The sequence below is a fragment of the Culex pipiens genome, chromosome 2 (assembly GCF_016801865.2).
Source record: "Culex pipiens pallens isolate TS chromosome 2, TS_CPP_V2, whole genome shotgun sequence".
NCBI classification, from domain to species: domain Eukaryota; kingdom Metazoa; phylum Arthropoda; class Insecta; order Diptera; family Culicidae; genus Culex; species Culex pipiens.
This window is the reverse complement of record NC_068938.1, coordinates 31,541,478-31,561,932: the sequence shown is the minus strand read 5'-3', so window position 1 is coordinate 31,561,932 and position 20,455 is coordinate 31,541,478. Positions and strand designations below refer to the sequence as shown.

The following is a 20,455-nucleotide window of genomic DNA, read 5'->3' as shown; positions in this document are numbered from 1 at the left end:
GTTTGGCAGTGTTAATCAATCGCTTTTTTGTTTTTCGTTTTTTGTTTTTTGTTTTTTGTTTTTTGTTTTTTGTTTTTTGTTTTTTGTTTTTTGTTTTTTGTTTTTTGTTTTTTGTTTTTTGTTTTTTGTTTTTTGTTTTTTGTTTTTTGTTTTTGTTTTTTGTTTTTTGTTTTTTGTTTTTTGTTTTTTGTTTTTTTGTTTTTTGTTTTTTGTTTTTTGTTTTTTGTTTTTTGTTTTTTGTTTTTTGTTTTTTGTTTTTTGTTTTTTGTTTTTTGTTTTTTGTTTTTTGTTTTTTGTTTTTTGTTTTTTGTTTTTTGTTTTTTGTTTTTTGTTTTTTGTTTTTTGTTTTTTGTTTTTTGTTTTTTTGTTTTTTTGTTTTTTTTGTTTTTTTGTTTTTTGTTTTTTGTTTTTTGTTTTTTGTTTTTTGTTTTTTGTTTTTTGTTTTTTGTTTTTTGTTTTTTGTTTTTTGTTTTTTGTTTTTTGTTTTTTGTTTTTTGTTTTTTGTTTTTTGTTTTTTGTTTTTTGTTTTTTGTTTTTTGTTTTTTGTTTTTTGTTTTTTGTTTTTTGTTTTTTGTTTTTTGTTTTTTGTTTTTTGTTTTTTGTTTTTTGTTTTTTGTTTTTTGTTTTTTGTTTTTTGTTTTTTGTTTTTTGTTTTTTGTTTTTTGTTTTTTGTTTTTTGTTTTTTGTTTTTTGTTTTTGTTTTTTGTTTTTTGTTTTTTGTTTTTTGTTTTTTGTTTTTTGTTTTTTGTTTTTTGTTTTTTGTTTTTTGTTTTTTGTTTTTTGTTTTTTGTTTTTTGTTTTTTGTTTTTTGTTTTTTGTTTTTTGTTTTTTGTTTTTTGTTTTTTGTTTTTTGTTTTTTGTTTTTTGTTTTTTGTTTTTTGTTTTTTGTTTTTTGTTTTTTGTTTTTTGTTTTTTGTTTTTTGTTTTTTGTTTTTTGTTTTTTGTTTTTTGTTTTTGAGTTCAACTAGTTGGGTGGTGACGCGCGGTCAATTATGTGGCATTGTGTGTGAAAAGAAAAGAATTTTATTTCGTGTTTCATCCTGGTGGGCTTGCCCACAAGCAGAAGAAAATCAGTTCAATTTGTTGGGAGGTGACGCGCGGTCAATTATGTGGCATTGTGTGTGAAAAGAAAAGAATTTTATTTCATGCTTCATCCTAGTTGGCTTGCCCACAAGCAGAAGAAAATCAGTTCAATTAGTTGGGTGGTGACGCGCGGTCAATTAGGGGAACTATACCCTTTCTCAGCCTATTTCTATTATCGGCCTATCAGCACCTCTGGAGTTTTTTTTGAAAAGGTCCTATAAACCAAATTTTTCAATTTTTGCTTTTTGGGTGTTTTTAGAACCGCCTTGAGTCAGAGAGTCAAAAACACCCAAAAAGCAAAAAAGATGAAAATTTGGTTTATAGGACCTTTTCAAAAAAAAACTCCAGACCTCGATCATGAATTACAGATTAAATAAAGTGTTTTTGGCTGTTCCAAAGTAATACATAGATCAAGTAAAAGTGAGCAAGCAACTCTCCATTGTTGATACATCTGAAAATATTGATTTAATAGCGAAAAATGGCAAAAGTGATGAGAATTGGTCGAACAGCTTAGTGTGATTAAAATGGGTATATTTCCCCTATGTGGCATTGTGTGTGAAAAGAAAAGAATTTTATTTCGTGTTTCATCCTGATTGGCTTGCTCAATTCCTTCCTACATCATCGTTGATCGGGAGGCACGACGTCGTGTGAATTGTTGCATTAAAATAAGTTTAAGTATAACTGTAAATGACTGTAAAAAAGTCCTTCCTTTATCATCAATGTCGTCTGGGTAATCGTGATGAAAAATTACATTTATTCAGTATTTAAATACCTGTGCGCGAGTGTTTTGGTGTGCTAATTAGAAAGACCTTCCCATAGCATCGTTGCTCGGAAGGCTCGCCGACGGGTTTGTTATGAAAGTCCTCCCCATAGTATCGCAGCTCGGGAGGCATCGAAAAGCCAATACCTTATCCTACTAACCCAAAAAAAAATAATCACGTGATGCTTGAAGGAGATGCTGTGGATTCAACGGTCTCAAGCGGTATCAACAAGTATATAGCGAAAAACTATGTGCTTGATGAGTCTGCAACTTCAACTATCGGACTAACATTCCTCCCTTTTGTTGAACTGCAGGCTTCTTGGGAGGGCGCCGGTATTGACTAATAAAGTCGGGGTCTTCAGGGGTTAAACAGTGAACGGATGGTTGGCTCCCACTGATCATTTTTGATTCATTGTTTAACTTCAGCTGATCTGTCAATAACGGAGTAGCAGCTCATTGGCAGTCAACCATGCTCATGCTCATGCTTTTGTTTTTTGTTTTTTGTTTTTTGTTTTTTGTTTTTTGGTTTTTGTTTTTTGTTTTTTGTTTTTTGTTTTTTGTTTTTTGTTTTTTGTTTTTTGTTTTTTGTTTTTTGTTTTTTGTTTTTTGTTTTTTGTTTTTTGTTTTTTGTTTTTTGTTTTTGTTTTTTGTTTTTTGTTTTTTGTTTTTTGTTTTTTTTTTGTTTTTTGTTTTTTGTTTTTTGTTCTTTGTTTTTTTTTTTTTAGTTAAGTCAAAGCGTTTTTTTTTTTCAATTTGAAACAAAAATTAAAAATATGAAAAGAGATTTGAATATATTAAATTGAACGGTAATTCTGCAAAAAAAAAGAAATTAATGAAGAATCACCCTCCTTTACAAGGCTTTAATTTTTTGAAAATAGTATGTTTCAAAAAATACAATTTGAAGAAGAAATATTAAAAAAGAATGATGAATTATTCACGAAATCTATGCAAATCCTAGAGATTAACCTTTCTTGAAATAAGAGTTTGCATAAAAATTGTTATTTTTAACGCGAGCTACTTGCCGAGTTATGAACCTTATAGAGATTGATCCTTCTTTTTAGTATGATTTGAAGATTTTGAAAAGATGGGTTAAAGTGTTTAAGTAATATAAAACTGGTAGAAGTTTAACTTTTTAGAAAATCTCTGTGTTTAATTATTTATTCTCATTCAATCAAAAATTACCCACATTTCTGAGAGATGGTTCACCCTTTTTTGAGAAATGAGCCATCGTTTCGATCAGATTTCTGAGGAATGGTGTTCTGAAGAATTTTATTATGGGGAATATGATAAATGTAATTGTTAAAATATTCAAGTAAAAAGCCGTTATTAAACCTTAAATCGGATAATGTTCTTCCAAAGTTTGGCAATGAACTAAAACTAAAAAATACTAGTTCTTAAACTAGTGTTCAAAGCCGAAAATAGAATGTTTACGTAAATCATAATAAAACATAAATATTTAAAAAAAAAAACGTTGAAATCATCTAACCATTTCAGTCAGCCGTTTGTCTAATAAACAGTTCCCAAACAAGTTCTGATGAGCCAAAAGTCAAACAATCAACTATCTATATCTGCCTTCTGTGCCCGTCCAGCCGTACATCTTCCGGCCGAATGGCTACTAATGTTCGGTGAAAAACGGCACCCAAGCTCGTAAAATGCCTTCGGAAATGGGCAAACTTTAGCTATCCCACCACCCGACCAAGCCCCGCAGTAGAACTCTTATTTATTCATCCTAATTCGATTGGCTCAAATGGCAACGTTCGGCGGGGAAGAGATGACGACCGCCATATTGGGTTGAAACACAAATCGTAAAGAATTGTAACAAGCTGCCGAACGGGTCCCAAGTTTGCCATTAGAAATGGCCCCGGGAATGGTCGACGTCGGGGCGGAAAATGTGCGAATAACTTAACTCTTAATTTCCCCGTTTTTTGTGCCTCTCGGAAGTCTTCCACTTTTGAACTTTGAACCCTGTTTGGGTAGGTTGTCGGCTGTGCTGGGATAAAAGTTTGTGATTTTCTTTCGGATTAACGGGGAAAAGAGTTAAGTCGTGTTGCCATTTTTGTGTGACGTGTGTGGCCCCATGTCACGGGATTGAAGAGGTAAGAAGGGTCCATAAATTCCCGATTGGAACCTTCGACAGAATGTGTAACATCTGGGCTTTTTTTCTCTTCTTCGTCATCGGTCATTGGGTCAGGGTTGCAGAGGGGAGCACATTCCACTCAATCAACTTCGATTGTGGCAGAGGTTGTTAACTTTTGGAAAAGCAAACACACATGGGACCGTTGAAAATGAAGACAAACATGATGAAGTTGGGTGCTTAATATGATGAATGTACAGAAACCCTTAAAGGTTTTTTTTTTATTATTTTAGTTCCAATATTCAAACTAAGATTTAAAACGACAAAAACTAAATAAGAAACATTGAAAAACATCGTGTAATTGTCACAAGTAATCTAAGCTCATCGATATTTTAACCTTATCAAATATTCCACTCAACACCTAGAAACACATTCGTTACGACAAATTTTAATTAAAAGTTTCAACACAAACTTCCCACCTAAAATGCCCCCCACATACCATCACAGACAACTGCCATTACACACCTAGCCGAGTACCCGATAAATAATTGATTTTTCTCGCCAGATTACCGGTAAAGTTTGTTTTTCCAAGTCGTCGTCGATACCGATCGAGCGCACAGCGTTTATTGTTGTTTCTCCACCCACGCCACCCACAATTCTTCACTTCGCCCTCCCAAGTGGAGGACTGGGAGGACAGAGGGTGGCTGCAGGAAAATGTTGAAAGTTGGCACAACTTGTTTATCTTTTCGCACCTTGATCTGTTTATATTTCCGGCCCGGGACCGCCCGGTGCGTGGTGGCACTTCCCTCTTCTTAGTTTGCACAAAGTTGGCTCGTTCTTTCCTGCAGGTGGAGAGCATCGTTCTTCCGGTTGCTAGAGAGTTTTCTTCCAGAGCGGGTTTTCTAAGGGAAGGTGGCACAGTGAGAGATTTTATTTGAGAAGTTTTAAATGTTTGAAAATAGATCAAAAAAATATTTTGCTTTTTAGTAAAATGAATAATTAGGAAATTTTGGAAGATAGCTCAATAAAAAATCATTTTTTTCTTATTTTAAAAATACAAAAGGGGAAACATACATAGAATTTTTTAAATATATTTTTTAGTTTCTTAATAAACAAATTTATATCGAAACAAAGCTGAATTTATCACAAATAATAGTAGCAGAGAGAAAAAATATTTGAGCAATCTGATATGGTTTTATGTATGAACATTTTATTTTTTTAGAAATGGATAACAATTTTTCCACCGACTACTTAAGTTCAAATCCAAATGATCAAATGATTGCTAAATCATAGAAGTTTCGACTTCGTGTTTTTGTCAAAGTTGTAACGTCATGATTCGAATTCCCGGACGCTTCGAAACCCGGACACCTCATCTTGTTTTATCAATTATTTGGATATAAGTTCGCATTATAAATGTCAAAATGGGTTATTTGATGAATTCTAACATCAACTTTCATTTAAAATTTATTTGAACGCTGTAGTTAATGTCAAAACAATTGAAAAAATAAAATAAATAAAAGGTTACCAATAATGCGAAACATTTCACGTGAAATATTTCATAGGCGTCCGAAGCACCGGGAAGGCAAATCAGAAATTTATGGTTTTGATTCCCTTAAATTCAAGCAAATTTTTATATAAAATATCGATTGTTTTGATGTTACCAGCTTATTTGAGACCTAAAGAATGCCAGTCACTAACATTTCAGTCCAAATTTGTGTGATTCATAAGTAAAATCGAGTGTCCGGAATTCGGAGCAAAAGTGTCCGGATTTCGAATCAGCTTTTATCAGTGTCCGGGAATCGAAGCACAACAAGTCATTTTAATTTTAAAATTCTAAAGAAAAATTGTTAGAAAACACATATTTTGCATGCATTTTCTTACACTACATTCTGATGATATTTCTACATTTCCAACTTATTACATGTTTTTTGCCAGCTATAACAAAAATGATATGCTACTAAGTGTCCGGATTTCGAATCATGGAGTTAGGCTGTTCAGGAAAAGTAGATGCATGGAAAAAATGCATTTTTTTGTTTTGCTGTGATTGTACATTCTTGATTCCGAATGATTTTACGTTCAAAGTAGAAGATGTTACGTTCTAAGTAGATTTTTTTATATTTTCATGTTTTTTCAACAAAAACAATTTTGCATCATTAGTTTTTCCGTACAATTCTGCGGGTTGGTCAATCAAATTTGTATTTATATTTATTTTAAAACTTAAATTTCTATTTTTTCCAAAGGTTATCGGACACTGGAATAAGGCATTTTTGCCCAGAGTTTAGGGTAGTTCAAAATTTGATACCAAATAAATACATTTTAAAAAATTCTCTTCTTCAATGTTTTTCTTTTTTAGTTTTTAGTATTTTTATTTGAATTTTTCATTTTTAATTTATTATTGTTTCTTATAGTGTTTTGCTTATCCTACCACCTCCTTAAAAAAATCGTTGAGAAAATGTCTGGGACGTTAAACACATTACTGCATTATTATCATTTCTTTGCTTGATAATATAAAATAAGGGAAGTCAAATAGTACAAAAAAACCTCAAACCAAAAAAAAAATCTAAAATTTTGAAACTCTTTTCAAAGAACGATAAATGAAAATCATATTTAACATTTAATACCTAAGCAAACAAAATTAATTTTGATAGAATTCACCGTTTTTAAGTTAAAGGTATTTTAAGCCTAATTTTTTTCTCGAAAGACTTTCAGATTTGTTGCAAGAGACATGAAAAAAGCACTTCAGCAAACATATTTTTGAAGAGCTGAGAAAATTTCCTAACATTTGATGGTTGCTGAATTACAGCCTCTTAAAGCTTTATATTTGTGATAAATGAGTTTGAGTGTCTTTTTTCAGCTCGCTGATCTTGGAAACTATTGGATTGATTTTCAGTTTAGAGCAGTTCTCTAGGATTTCGGTCATTCGATTTTTTTTGTATTTTTTAATCCGACTGAAACTTTTTTGGTGCCTTCGGTATGCCCAAAGAAGCCATTTTGCATCATTAGTTTGTCCATATAATTTTCCATACAAATTCGGCAGCTGTCCATACAAAAATGATGTATGAAAATTCAAAAATCTGTATCTTTTGAAGGAATTTTTTGATCGATTTGGTGTCTTCGGCAAAGTTGTAGGTATGGATACGGACTACACTGGAAAAAAATAATACACGGTAAAAAAAATTTGGTGATTTTTTTATTTAACTTTTTATCACTAAAACTTGATTTACAAAAAAAACACTATTTTTAATTTTTTTTATTTTTTGATATGTTTTAGAAGGCATAAAATGCCAACTTTTCAGAAATTTCCAGGTTGTGCAAAAAATCACTGACCGAGTTATGAATTTTTTAATCAATACTGATTTTTTCAAAAAATCGAAATTTTGGTCGTAAAAATTTTTCAACTTCATTTTTCGATGTAAAATCAAATTTGCAATCAAAAAGTACTTTACTGAAATTTTGATAAAGTGCACCGTTTTCAAGTTATAGCCATATTTAAGTGACTTTTTTGAAAATAGTCGCAGTTTTTCATTTTTTTAAATTAGTGCACATGTTTGCCCAGTTTTGAAAAAAATATTTTTGAAAAGCTGAGAAAATTCTCTATATTTTGCTTATTTGGACTTTGTTGATACGACCTTTAGTTGCTGAGATATTGCAATGCAAAGGTTTAAAAACAGGAAAATTGATGTTTTCTAAGTTTCACCCAAACAACCCACCATTTTCTATCGTCAATATCTCAGCAACTAATGGTCCGATTTTCAATGTTAATATATGAAACATTTGTGAAATTTTCCGATCTCTTCGAAAAAAATATTTTTGGAATTTTCAAATCAAGACTAACATTTCACAAAGGCCAAACATTCAATATTACGCCCTTTTAAAATGTTAGTCTTGATTTGAAAATTCCAAAAATATTTTTTTCGAAAAGATCGGAAAATTTCACAATTGTTTCATATATTAACATTGAAAATCGGACCATTAGTTGCTGAGATATTGACGATAGAAAATGGTGGGTTGTTTGGGTGAAACTTAGAAAACATCAATTTTCCTGTTTTTAAACCTTTGCATTGCAATATCTCAGCAACTAAAGGTCGTATCAACATAGTCCGAATAAGCAAAATATAGAGAATTTTCTCAGCTTTTCAAAAATATTTTTTTCAAAACTGGGCAAACATGTGCACTAATTTAAAAAAATGAAAAACTGCGACTATTTTCAAAAAAGTCACTTAAATATGGCTATAACTTGAAAACGGTGCACTTTATCAAAATTTTAGTAAAGTACTTTTTGATTGCAAATTTGATTTTACATCGAAAAATGAAGTTGAAAAATTTTTACGACCAAAATTTCGATTTTTTGAAAAAATCAGTATTGATTAAAAAATTCATAACTCGGTCAGTGATTTTTTGCACAACCTGGAAATTTCTGAAAAGTTGGCATTTTATGTCTTCTAAAACATATCAAAAAATAAAAAAAATTAAAAATAGTGTTTTTTTGTAAATCAAGTTTTAGTGATAAAAAGTTAAATAAAAAAATCACCAAATTTTTTTTTACCGTGTATTATTTTTTCCAGTGTAGTCCGTATCCATACCTACAACTTTGCCGAAGACACCAAATCGATCAAAAAATTCCTTCAAAAGATACAGATTTTTGAATTTTCATACATCATTTTTGTATGGACAGCTGCCGAATTTGTATGGAAAATTATATGGACAAACTAATGATGCAAAATGGCTTCTTTGGGCATACCGAAGGCACCAAAAAAGTTTCAGCCGGATTAAAAAATACAAAAATTAAAATTGAAGAAAAAAGACCGATTTCGTAGAGAATTGCTCTTTAGTTATGAAACTTTCTTTCCCGCTGTTTTCAATTATGATTTAAAAAAAGCACCATTTTTTTCTTCGAGGACATACTACATATTTTTGGGCATTTTTGGCAGGTTGCAAATAAAAAAAGAAGCAGTCTGCAAACAATGACATTTTTTTTAAATTGGTGATTTTCCTAAGAAACGGATTTTAAAAATTTCAGATAATATAATTTTACAATAGTTTCATTGCTAAACATTTTACTCAGGTGTTCAAGAACGATGTTTTTTTTTAGAAAACCTAGGTTCGGAAATGTTATGTCCTCTCCGATGGCACATAAAAGAACTAGCAAAACATGAACCGGTTCAGATGCTGGCGAATTTTCTGAAGACGTAACTCGGCGTTGGTTCGAAATTTCAACGAAAGATTAATTCAATTTGGTAATATATTGACATTCAGCTGAATTGAAAGTTTAGATAAGTATTACATTCAAAGTTTGATAAACTTTCAATGTTTTGTTAGTTAATTTCTAAAAATTTGTTTGAAATTTGTTTTCTTTTCATACCAAAATTATGAGAGCTTACGGACCCGACCACAAAATAACTAAGTTTATAAAAATTTTAATTTTTGTTGTAAATCCTTTTGGAGATAGAAGCTTTGGAGATGAATAAAAAAATGTTGATACTGTACTACATACTGTGCCAAAGCAAACGTCAACTTTTCTCGAAAATTTCCCTTAGTTTATTATTTCTTTAGCTAAGAATTGAAAGAAAATCGTTCCGCCATCGTTAGTACCGTCACCAGGGGTGACATTGAGTCTGAGGGGTGAGCTTGGGTCATACAAATTTCAGCATTTTTGTATGACTCAATCTCACCCTCCAGACCCAATGTCACCCCTGATGACGGTAGTAAAAGGTGCCTTCATGCAGCATCGTCGTTTCCTTGTGTCAGCTGTTTCGCCACTCTATTGACGATGATGACGACATCGTTCACCAGCCGGTGACGATCGCGATTTGCGTTACGTGGGAGGAAAATGATGTTTGACTGAGGGGGTGATGCGAGGCGGGTGGCTGCAGAAACAACAGCACTTTTCATTTCCCTTTTCAGCGTGGCTCTCTCTCTCTCCTTGTTGTTCTTTGCAAACTGCGCGTGAAGCAGAAATTGACTTTTTCGATCGTGTTTTGTTTTTCAATATCGCGCAGTCTTTTTTTTACGTTTTTGTCACTTTATTGAGCCAACATCGTTTAAAGTGAGCAAAGTTTGATGGCGTGGAAGCAATTGAAAACTGCGAGCAATAACTTGTCGATTGTTCGAAGGCGAGGAAAAGTCGATTTAGGGTGGCGAACGCATCAAAGGTTTTTTTTTCTCACTCGCGCGTGCTTTTGTTTCGGGAAAAAGCGAACGAGGAAAATCACATTACTTTACGAGGCTAAACTTTCCACGGGGGGGTTGCTTTCCAACACCCTCCCACCACTCACACCTAAAAGTTCCATTACGGTTCCATTAGCACGCTAATGGGCGTCGGTTGGCGAGGCATCATTATGAAATTGAAATGTTTATGCCATTTCACGACCTTTTCAATACAATTACGGTTTGAGAGGGTAGCAGCAAAAGGAGTTGCGGAAGTCGTCTCGCAGGTTCCGTTTCCTGCGTCAGTTGGAAAAAAAGTAAACTGGGGCGCTCACGTGTTTGGGTTCCTTCCGGGAAGGAACATTTGTTTACCCTTTTAAATGACGTATAAAAACACTGGAAATTCAAGAGTTTCAAAAAGTAGTCAATATTAATAGAATATTCAAAACATCAACCAATGATGCTTTACATTTTATTGTTTCTATACAATTTTCAACTGTATTTTTTTAATACGAAAGAAGAAATTTAAATAAGTGAAATATTAACTTCTTCTGACTCAATTTTTATATTTTCAAATTGTATTTTTTTAGTTTTGAAAAAATGCATGTGGGTCATTTTAGGTCAACTGGGTACACTTTTCACATACTTTCTTCTGGTTGCATTTTATAGGAAATTGTTCATTAAAAAAAAATATCAACCCTCAAATGCCTTCTGATATTGTCTGTGGTTGAAAACTTGATTTTTACACATTCATTTTTTTATTTGATCACCATCGTGTTCCCCAGACAATTTACATAAGAATCATTGCATATCTCGAACTAAAAAAAACATTACCAAAACATAGACCCCCAAAAATAAAAACATTTAATTTCGAAACAGCATGACAAAACTCAAAACACCGATTTAAAAATTGTGAATGCAATAAGTTATCCAATCAAATCAAGAAGTTTGTGAAAAATAAGGTTTTTTTTAATTTATTTTTGGTAATCGAGTGATTTACAAAACAATATTTAAAAAAATATTCGGTTTCAAGTTATTGATAAAAAAGAGTCAATTTCGTTTTTTATTTCATTTTTTGTAGATTGATTTCCCACTCAGTAAAGGCATTTATATGAATGAAAAATTTAAATTTTTACAAGATAGCGAAATTTCTCGAAAATTCTAAAAAAAATTTAATTTGCAATATGGGTATCAAACATTTCAAAATTTGGCATGCATTTTAACTTTTTAAGAGTTTTTTTTTAAATGCAATACTCAAATTTTCACAAAATAGCGAATTTTCTTGAAAATACTCAATTTTTCATAATTCGTAATATGGGTATCAAACGATTAGAAAATTTGAATGTATTTTAACTGTTTAAGACTTTTTTGAATGATATCGCCTAATTTTTTAAAAAATACCGTATTTTCTCGAAAATACTCAATATTTCAAAATTCGCAATATTAGTATCAAACAATTCAAAATTTTAAATGTATTTTAACTGTTTAAGAGATTTTTGAATGAAATACACAGATTTTAACAATATAGCGAATTATCCCGAAAATACTACAATTTTTATGATTCGCTATATGGTTATCAAACGATTTGAAATTTTGCAGATATTTTAACTGTTTTAGAGTTTTTTTTTAATGAAAAAGCAGGTAAAATTTCGCTTCGTTAGATACCCATATTGCAAATAATGAATGTTCGAGTACGTTAAAAAAATACGGTATTATTAATTTTAGTATTTCATTCAAAAAACTCTAAAAAAGTGAAAATACATTCAAAGTTTCAAATCGTTTGATACCCATGTAGCGAATTATACAAATTTGAGTATTTTCGAGAAAATACGGTATTTTTTGAAAATTTTCGTATTTCATTCAAAAAATTCTTAAACAGTACATGCAAAATGCCAAACCGTTTGATACCACATAAAAAATTATAAATTTTTTAGTATTTTCGAAAAATACGGTAAATTGCATTTTTTGAGTATTTATACTTTGAAACTTACCATATTATCAAAAAAAAAAAAACTTTACTAAGAGGAAGCTTGAAAATTCAACATAATTGGGTTGCTTTGAGTCAATTTTAGAAATATATTAAATATAAGTTATCGTCCGTTGTAGTCGATTGAATTATCGGAAAACGATAACGATGACGAAAGATTATCGTTATCGTCCGGGCCATAACGATAACCATTATCGTTATCGTTAAACGATAATGTTATGGACAATAATTCTATCGATTAACAACCTTGCAATAAATTAAAAGAATATCTGAATTCTGGTGATTACAAAGTGGAAAAATGTGAAATGATCTTCAAAGTAGAATCAAAATACAAAATCATTTGGTCCAAATATCAATTGTTTTGCAATATTAATAAAGATGTCTGAATATAGTCTTAACCCGTTTATCCTAAGCCTCGATTATCAAAAAAATATTTCGGATAATAAGTCTGAATTGTATTGGCATAATGGATCAAATCAACTCAAATTATGGGCCCCATAATTATGTTTGCTAATATAAAAATGTATTTACGGGAACTATCGATTGTTTATAGAATCCCTTTATTTCTGTCTGCAAATAAATTTTCATCAGTGTTGCAAAAGAGTGATAGAAAAGCTATCAATAGATTATCTCTGCACCAAAAATATCCGAGAGTATAGCAGCCGTCACTATAGCTTGTGAGATCTCTTCTTGTGTCTCTTGATTCCCAGCGATGCCATTCTCTCTCTATCACTCCTTCCCTTTTCCTCGACTATGCGCTCTCACCGCTGAATCTCTCAATCTCTCCGAAAACTGCAATGAGAGAACGCGAGATGGCGATTAGGAGCCGACCACGCATGACGCCCCTTCAAACTGCGTTTGCAAAATTGGTTTTGTGGCGGCTTTTGTGGTTAAACGCTGTTGCGGTAGGATGTTCGTGGAAGCGAGAATGAGAGAGAAAAGGAAAATGTCAATCGCGAGTGGGTAAACACGAAAACGTGTTCGGCTATGTTCGTCGCTGAGAGTTTCAATGAAGAGAGAAGAGCAGTTGTATTTGAGGCATGAATATTCAGGCGAGATAATTGTAGTTGCTGAGAGCTGATATTTTGATATTTTAACAACCCTGATTTTCATTAAAGTTTTTTTTTTTTCAATCGGAGTGTTTCAAATATGCTACAATCTTGAAAAAAAAACATCCTTCTCTAGTTGAGGTAAACCCTTGAATGAATGAAAAAATGTAATTCACTTCAATCCAATTTTATTCTTTCCGTCAGCAGTCAACAACCCTTAACACTTCTCGAAGCACTTTATACTTTTTCAATAACCCGGTTCCGTAACACGTTTCGTGCTTCCACACTTGACTCCACTAACTGGACACTCTCTCACCTGAGGGTGGCTCACCATTTTGCTTGTTGACCCCTTCTCCTTCCCCATGGGCCGTGAATTATGCAAACGTGAGTGCACACTTCCGTACAGCACGGGGTAAACAATCTGCCCGTGGGGGATAATAAAAATGACAACGTGTGCACTTACCACTTTCGGTAGGATTGTGAGATTGAGAAAGTCAAATATTGAACATTATGAAAAGTTTTGTTTTCGAATTCCTCGATGCATCACATTGACTTAAAAAAAATCACAATCATTCAAAGCCAAATCTTCTAGCTCTAGTTTTGACCAAAATTAAGCTCTGCAATTTCCACAGTGCTAAACTCTACTAACGAGCAGCGGACCAGATGGGGTCGAGTTCGGCTTAACTTTTCAACTGACCTGCCACTTCCGGAGGACCATTTGTTGGGGTTTCTCGCTGGGAACAGGAAATTGCAGACGAGCGTAACGATTTGCTCACCACGAGGAGCGTTGGTCACACCTGGCTAGATACGCGGAAATTTTTAATTTGCGGTTTAACACATCGTTAGAACTTTTTCTAGGTTTTAGTTCTAGCTGAATTGAAATAAACAAGGGAAATTTCTACGATTAAATAAATCGAACAAAAACTAAACAATTGCATTGCAATTTTTAAAAGACGAAAGTATAAATTGTTGACTTAAAAAATTGAACAAACCCTTTATTGAAAACGCATCAATCTCACATTTCAGAAGGGATATCCTCGACTTTAACGTGTAATCCCCCCTTCAATCCCGGCATACCCCTAAGAGGCCATCTGTCAATGGCATACCGCACCGTCCAAACCTTCTGGTGGTGGAGCGGCAGACAGTCTATCCCATAGTTCAACCCACTCTCGAATCTCGATTGAACATCTCAAGGAGTTTTGGGACTTGCCATAAGGAGTGCGCACACACACGTCACCACACGTGAGTACCATCTAAAACAGGCAGAACTGGAACTGGACACAGTTACAAAAATATATTAGGTTTTTTTTAAGAATTAATTTCAAACGGGAACATGTGTGATAGAAATGAAATGTGAATTCTGTTTCAGAGAGAAGAGTTCAAATTTGCTTGATTTCATTGTGTTAAATTCGAGAAAAGAAAGGGAAAATTTAAGATGTTTGGAAACAATCTAGTGATTCCATGTAAGGTCAAGATAATATTAAGACAATAACTTGTCATGTTTTAAGTATAAAAGAAGTTGTACGTAACATAATCATCAAATTCGTGGATACAAAATCATATATTGATGAATATTTTGATCTGGCCAACTCGTTTCTCTCAATTTATTTTGCATAGTACGTTCTCTAATTTAGGTGAGGCTTTTACTTTTAGTACGCTAAGAAATTCGCGGGGTTGCTGAAAAAAAAGATCAAACTCAAAATTTAATGTCTCTTGTATCTTCAGGAAAACCTTCAATTGGGTTCAAAAATTAAGCTTAAATTTGTGGTATTATTGTTCACAAAGATAAAGCTTATTTTTTTTTATTTAGGAGCCTATTGAATCACGAACATTTTCTTAAATTACAAAAAATAGGATTGCGTCTGTCAATGCAACGCCCAAATTCATTATAAAGGGTTCTGGATTGATCTTCTACGACTTGTAATTGTCGAGATATCGGAGTTCTAAATTTGAGGTTTTTATAATTTACGCGAAAATGAAAGCATTTGAGGAGAGGGTTCCACGATTTTGATGAAAATCAGACTTTTTGCAAGTTTTGACTATACAAATAGCACCACCAAATTTGAACATGTTCAAATTTTTTTTTGATTTGATTAAAAATTTTAACTTTCTAACCTCCAGTAATTTCTAACTTTCGAATGTCAATATGAACAACTTCTCATCGTCATAAATACCCGATCAGACGGAAATAACTTGGGAATAACATTTTTTTAATATTTAAAAATACTAAGCCAAGATTTGTTATTCGTCGTTATGATTTTTTTGTTATTGGATTGTTATTGTAATAACAGACTAATAACATTTTGAGTTATTCTTCGAAAAAATCTTTGTTATTATTTTTTGTTATTTTAACAATTAATCCGATCATCCCATCATGGCGGTATTCTTCCATAAAAAAATATGTTATTCCAAAGTTGTATTGGTTTTCAACCAACATCAGACCAATAACAAATTTTGTTATGATAACATAATCTGTTATTTAACCCTTATGCAAAAATGGATTGTTCAAGAAGAATCCATAACAATTTGTGTTATTTTAACAGTATTTGTTATTGAAATGGCATGAATTTTGGTATTATCGTCTGATCGGGTATAAATATTGAAATAGTAGTTTATGCAACAAGTTGCAAAAAGAGGATTTTTTCAGCACGAGTCGTACATTTATCTAACGAGGTTCACCGAGTTAGATAAATATGACGAGTGATGAAAAATCAAGTTTTGCAACGAGTTCCATACAACGTTTTTTGCAATTCCGAAAACACCCTTTGGACAGAATTATAGGACAAATGTCCATGCATTGAGTCAATGAATCGTTCAAATCAAAAAAAATGTTGAAAAGTATAACTTTTCCTAACAAGTGCTGAAAAGTTCAACTTTTCAGCATCCATTTCAGTGCTGAAAAGTAGAACTTTTCAGCATTTGTTTTGAAAAGGGTTACTATTCGATTCTGTTATTTTTGGTACAGAAAAGTACACTGAAAAAAACCAATTCTCGAAATCGTGAATTAAATTCACGAATGCCAGAACCACGAAGGAATATATTCACGTTTATGGTGCAAATGCACCATACTCATGAATAAATTCCTTCGTGGTTCTCACATTCGTGAACTTAATTCACGATTACAAGAATTGATTTTTTTTTCTGTGAGGCTGTTTCGTCGTTCAAGAATGACAGGAAAAGTAAGTAGTTTCACGACGGAATTGCAAAAAAGTACTTTTCAGCATCCATTTGAGAGCCAAAAAATTCAAATTTTCAGCAGATTTATCGATAAATGTTTTGGAGTTTGGCATTTATTTTGACAGCAAATAACATTCAAATAGGGATGTGTCAAATTTGATTTTTTATTACTCACTTATTTGCCCGACTTGGTAGACATCTTTGTTTTTTTATTCAATTTCATTTATTTCCTTTTTTGTGTCATGTTACTTTCCAAGGCTGAGGAGTGGACTTTCAACAGTTGATTAATTTAAAGTATTTAAAGAATCGAGCTAACCAAGTGAAGATAAAAAGTTACAAAATTGGTTCGTTGATGTATACTTAGTACTAATAAATCATTTTTTTGCAACTTTTTGAATAAAATACAACTTACAATATTAAATTATGGAACTTGATAAAATACAAATTATGTTTTTTTAAACTGTTTCAAAACAAATCAATGAGGAATATAATCAAAAATAAAAATATTCAAAATTCCTTATCTTGATACATTGACATGACTATTTTATATAAAAAAATAATTGTAAATTGGCAGAAAACAAAACTTCAGGAAAAATCAGAAAAAGATAATCTTTATTCTGTCAGACACTTGAACAATCTGCCATTCCCAGATTTATCTGGAAATCATGGTTATAAAAATAACTTTATACTTTATGCACTTTGCTACTCAATAAATCTGAAAGTTTGAGCACTTGTTGAGGTTAGACAATTTTTTTTGTTTAGCGTTCTGGCTTTAAAATTTTAAATTAATGTTTACTCTTTGAAAAACAGAATTATGTTCAAAAATGGTGTATTTTTTACTGTAAAAACATTATAGCTTCATAAAATTAATTACATACATTAATTCAACATAGTCTAGAAAAAATAGATTTTTTTTAAATTGTCACTCAAAAAATCTGACAATGCCAGATTATCTGGCAACCTGGAAACCCTGGTCATGCCCCAAACATCTCTTATTTATTTTGGAAATGTTAGTCTAGGAGAATGAGAAAGTTTCATCATGGTTTTTTGCAATTTTATGTGAAAGAAAATATAATGAATAATAATCATAAATATTTACGAACAAAATTACAACTCATACAATTTTAAACAGTGCAAAAATATTCTCCATACACATGGCAACTCCCCCCTCAACATCTAGCCTTTCCTCAACAACTCAAGTTTGCCGGTCGATGCTCCTTTTTCTCGCTGTTCCTCCTATTCGGACTCCTAAGGCAGAGCGTTGGGGTGGGCCTTTTGGCAGTTTTCTGTGCTGTCAGTCTGCTGCTGCTGCTGCTGCTGCTGCTGCTGCTGCTGGGCTGAGACTGATGGTCTATACAAGCCAGATGACACATGTCGCCATTTTGAATTTTCTTTGTGCTAAAATTTAGTGCTCATTTAGTGCTATTTAGTGCCCTATACCCCACATTTAGTGCCCTTATAGTTTCCATACAAATTGCCATACAAAATTTGAAATACAAGCCAGATGACACATGTCGCCATTTTGAATTTTCTTTGTGCTAAAATTTAGTGCTCATTTAGTGCTATTTAGTGCCCTATACCCCATATTTAGTGCCCTCATAGTTTCCATACAAATCGCCATACAAAAATTTGAAATACAAGCCAGATGACACATGTCGAAATTTTGAATTTTCTTTGTGCTAAAATTTAGTGCTCATTTAGTGCTATTTAGTGCCCTTTACCCCACATTTAGTGCCCTTATAGTTTCCATACAAATTGCCATACAAAATTTGAAATACAAGCCAGATGACACATGTCGCCATTTTGAATTTTCTTTGTGCTAAAATTTAGTGCTCATTTAGTGCTATTTAGTGCCCTATACCCCACATTTAGTGCCCTTATAGTTTCCATACAAATTGCCATACAAAATTTGAAATACAAGCCAGATGACACATGTCGCCATTTTGAATTTTCTTTGTGCTAAAATTTAGTGCTCATTTAGTGCTATTTAGTGCCCTATACCCCATATTTAGTGCCCTCATAGTTTCCATACAAATAGCCATACAAAAATTTGAAATACAAGCCAGATGACACATGTCGCCATTTTGAATTTTCTTTAAGCTAAAATTTAGTGCTCATTTAGTGCTATTTAGTGCCCTTTACCCCATATTTAGTGCCCTCATAGTTTCCATACAAATCGCCATACAAAGTTCAAAAGTCAAATTTCAGATGTCGCCATTTTTCGTGCTAAAATTTAGTGCTCATTTAGTGCTATTTAGTGCCCTATACCCCACATTTAGTGCCCTCATAGTTTCCATACAAATCGCCATACAAAGTTCAAAAGTCAAATTTCAGATGTCGCCATTTTGGATGTTTTTTCGTGCTAAAATTTAGTGCTCATTTAGTGCTATTTAGTGCCCTATACCCCACATTTAGTGCCCTCATAGTTTCCATACAAATCGCCATACAAAGTTCAAAAGTCAAATTTCAGATGTCGCAATTTTGAGTGTTTTTCAGTGCTACAATTTAGTGCTCATTTAGTGCTATTTAGTGCCCTATACCCCACATTTAGTGCCCTCATAGTTTCCATACAAATTGCCATACAATGTTCAAAAGTCAAATTTCAGATGTCGCCATCTTGAATGTTTTTCAGTGCTAAACTTATGTGCTTATTTAGTGCTATTTAGTGCCCTATAACCCACATTTAGTGCCCTCGTGGTTTCCATACAAATCGCCATACAAAGTTCAAAAGTCAAATTTCAGATGTCGCCATTTTGAATGTTTTTTCGTGCTAAAATTAAGTGCTCATTTAGTGCTTTTTAGTGCCCTATACCCCATATTTAGTGCCCTCATAGTTTCCATACAAATCGCCATACAAAAATTTGAAATACAAGCCAGATGGCACATGTCGCCATTTAGAATTTTCTTTGTGCTAAAATTTAGTGCTCATTTAGTGCTATTTAGTGCCCTATACCCCATATTTAGTGCCCTCATAGTTTCCATACAAATCGCCATACAAAGTTCAAAAGTCAATTTTCAGATGTCGCCATTTTGAATGTTTTTCAGTGCTAAAATTTAGTGCTTATTTAGTGCTATTTAGTGCCCTATACCCCACATTTAGTGCCCTCATAGTTTCCATACAAATCGCCATACAAAGTTCAAAAGTCAAATTTCAGATGTCACCATTTTGAATGTTTTTCAGTGCTAAAATTATGTGCTCACTTAGTGCTATTTAGTGTCCTATACCCCGCATTTAGCGCCCTCATTGTTTTCATGCAAATCGTCATATAAAGCCTTCGGCTAAGTGCAAGTATGGGGCTAAAAATGTTTTTTAGTTAGAATTTATACTTGATTTAACATATTTTCACACTGGAATGATTTAGTGCAAGCAAGTATCGGACTAAAAATGATATTTTCCTAAAATTCAAACTTGATTTAACATATTTCCACACTGGAACGATTTAGTGCCTTCGACTTAATGCAAGTATTGGGCAAAAAATGATATTTTCTTAAAATTCAAACATGAATCAACATATTTTCACACTGGAACGATTTAGTGCCTTCGACTTAGTGCAAGTATCGGACTGAAAATGATTTTTTCTAAAAATTCAAACTTGATTGAACATATTTTCACACTAGAATGATTTAGTGCCTTCGACAAAGTGCAAGTATCGGACTGAAAATTATATTTTCTAAAAATTCAAACTTGATTGAACAAATTTTCACACTGATATGATTTAGTGCCTTCGACTAAGTGCAACTATCGGACTGAAAATGATATTTTCTTAAAATTTAAACTTGATTGAACATATTTTCACACTAGAATGATTTAGTGCCTTCGACTAAGTGCAAGTATCGGACTGAAAATGATATTTTCTTAAAATTCAAACTTGATTAAACATATTTTCTTACTGGAATAATTTAGTGCCTTAGACTAAGTGCAAGTATCGGACGGAAAATTATATTTTCTAAAAATTCAAACTTGATTCAACATATTTTCACACTGGAATGATTTAGTGCCTTCGACTAAGTGCAAGTATCGGGCAAAAAATGATATTTTCTTAAAATTCAAACTAGATTAAACATATTTTCACACTGGAATGATTTAGTGCCTTCGACTAAGTGCAAGTATCGGACTGAAAATGATATTTTCTTAAAATTCAAACTTGATTAAACATATTTCCACACTGGAACGATTT

General features: G+C 32.3%; 1 protein-coding gene across 1 annotated transcript in view; it reads left to right on the top strand.

Moving 5' to 3' along the window:
- Window positions 1-20,455, top strand: part of LOC120419672 (uncharacterized) — a 145,625-nt gene that overhangs the window by 7,616 nt on the left and 117,554 nt on the right. The gene's annotated exons all lie outside the window — the stretch shown is intronic.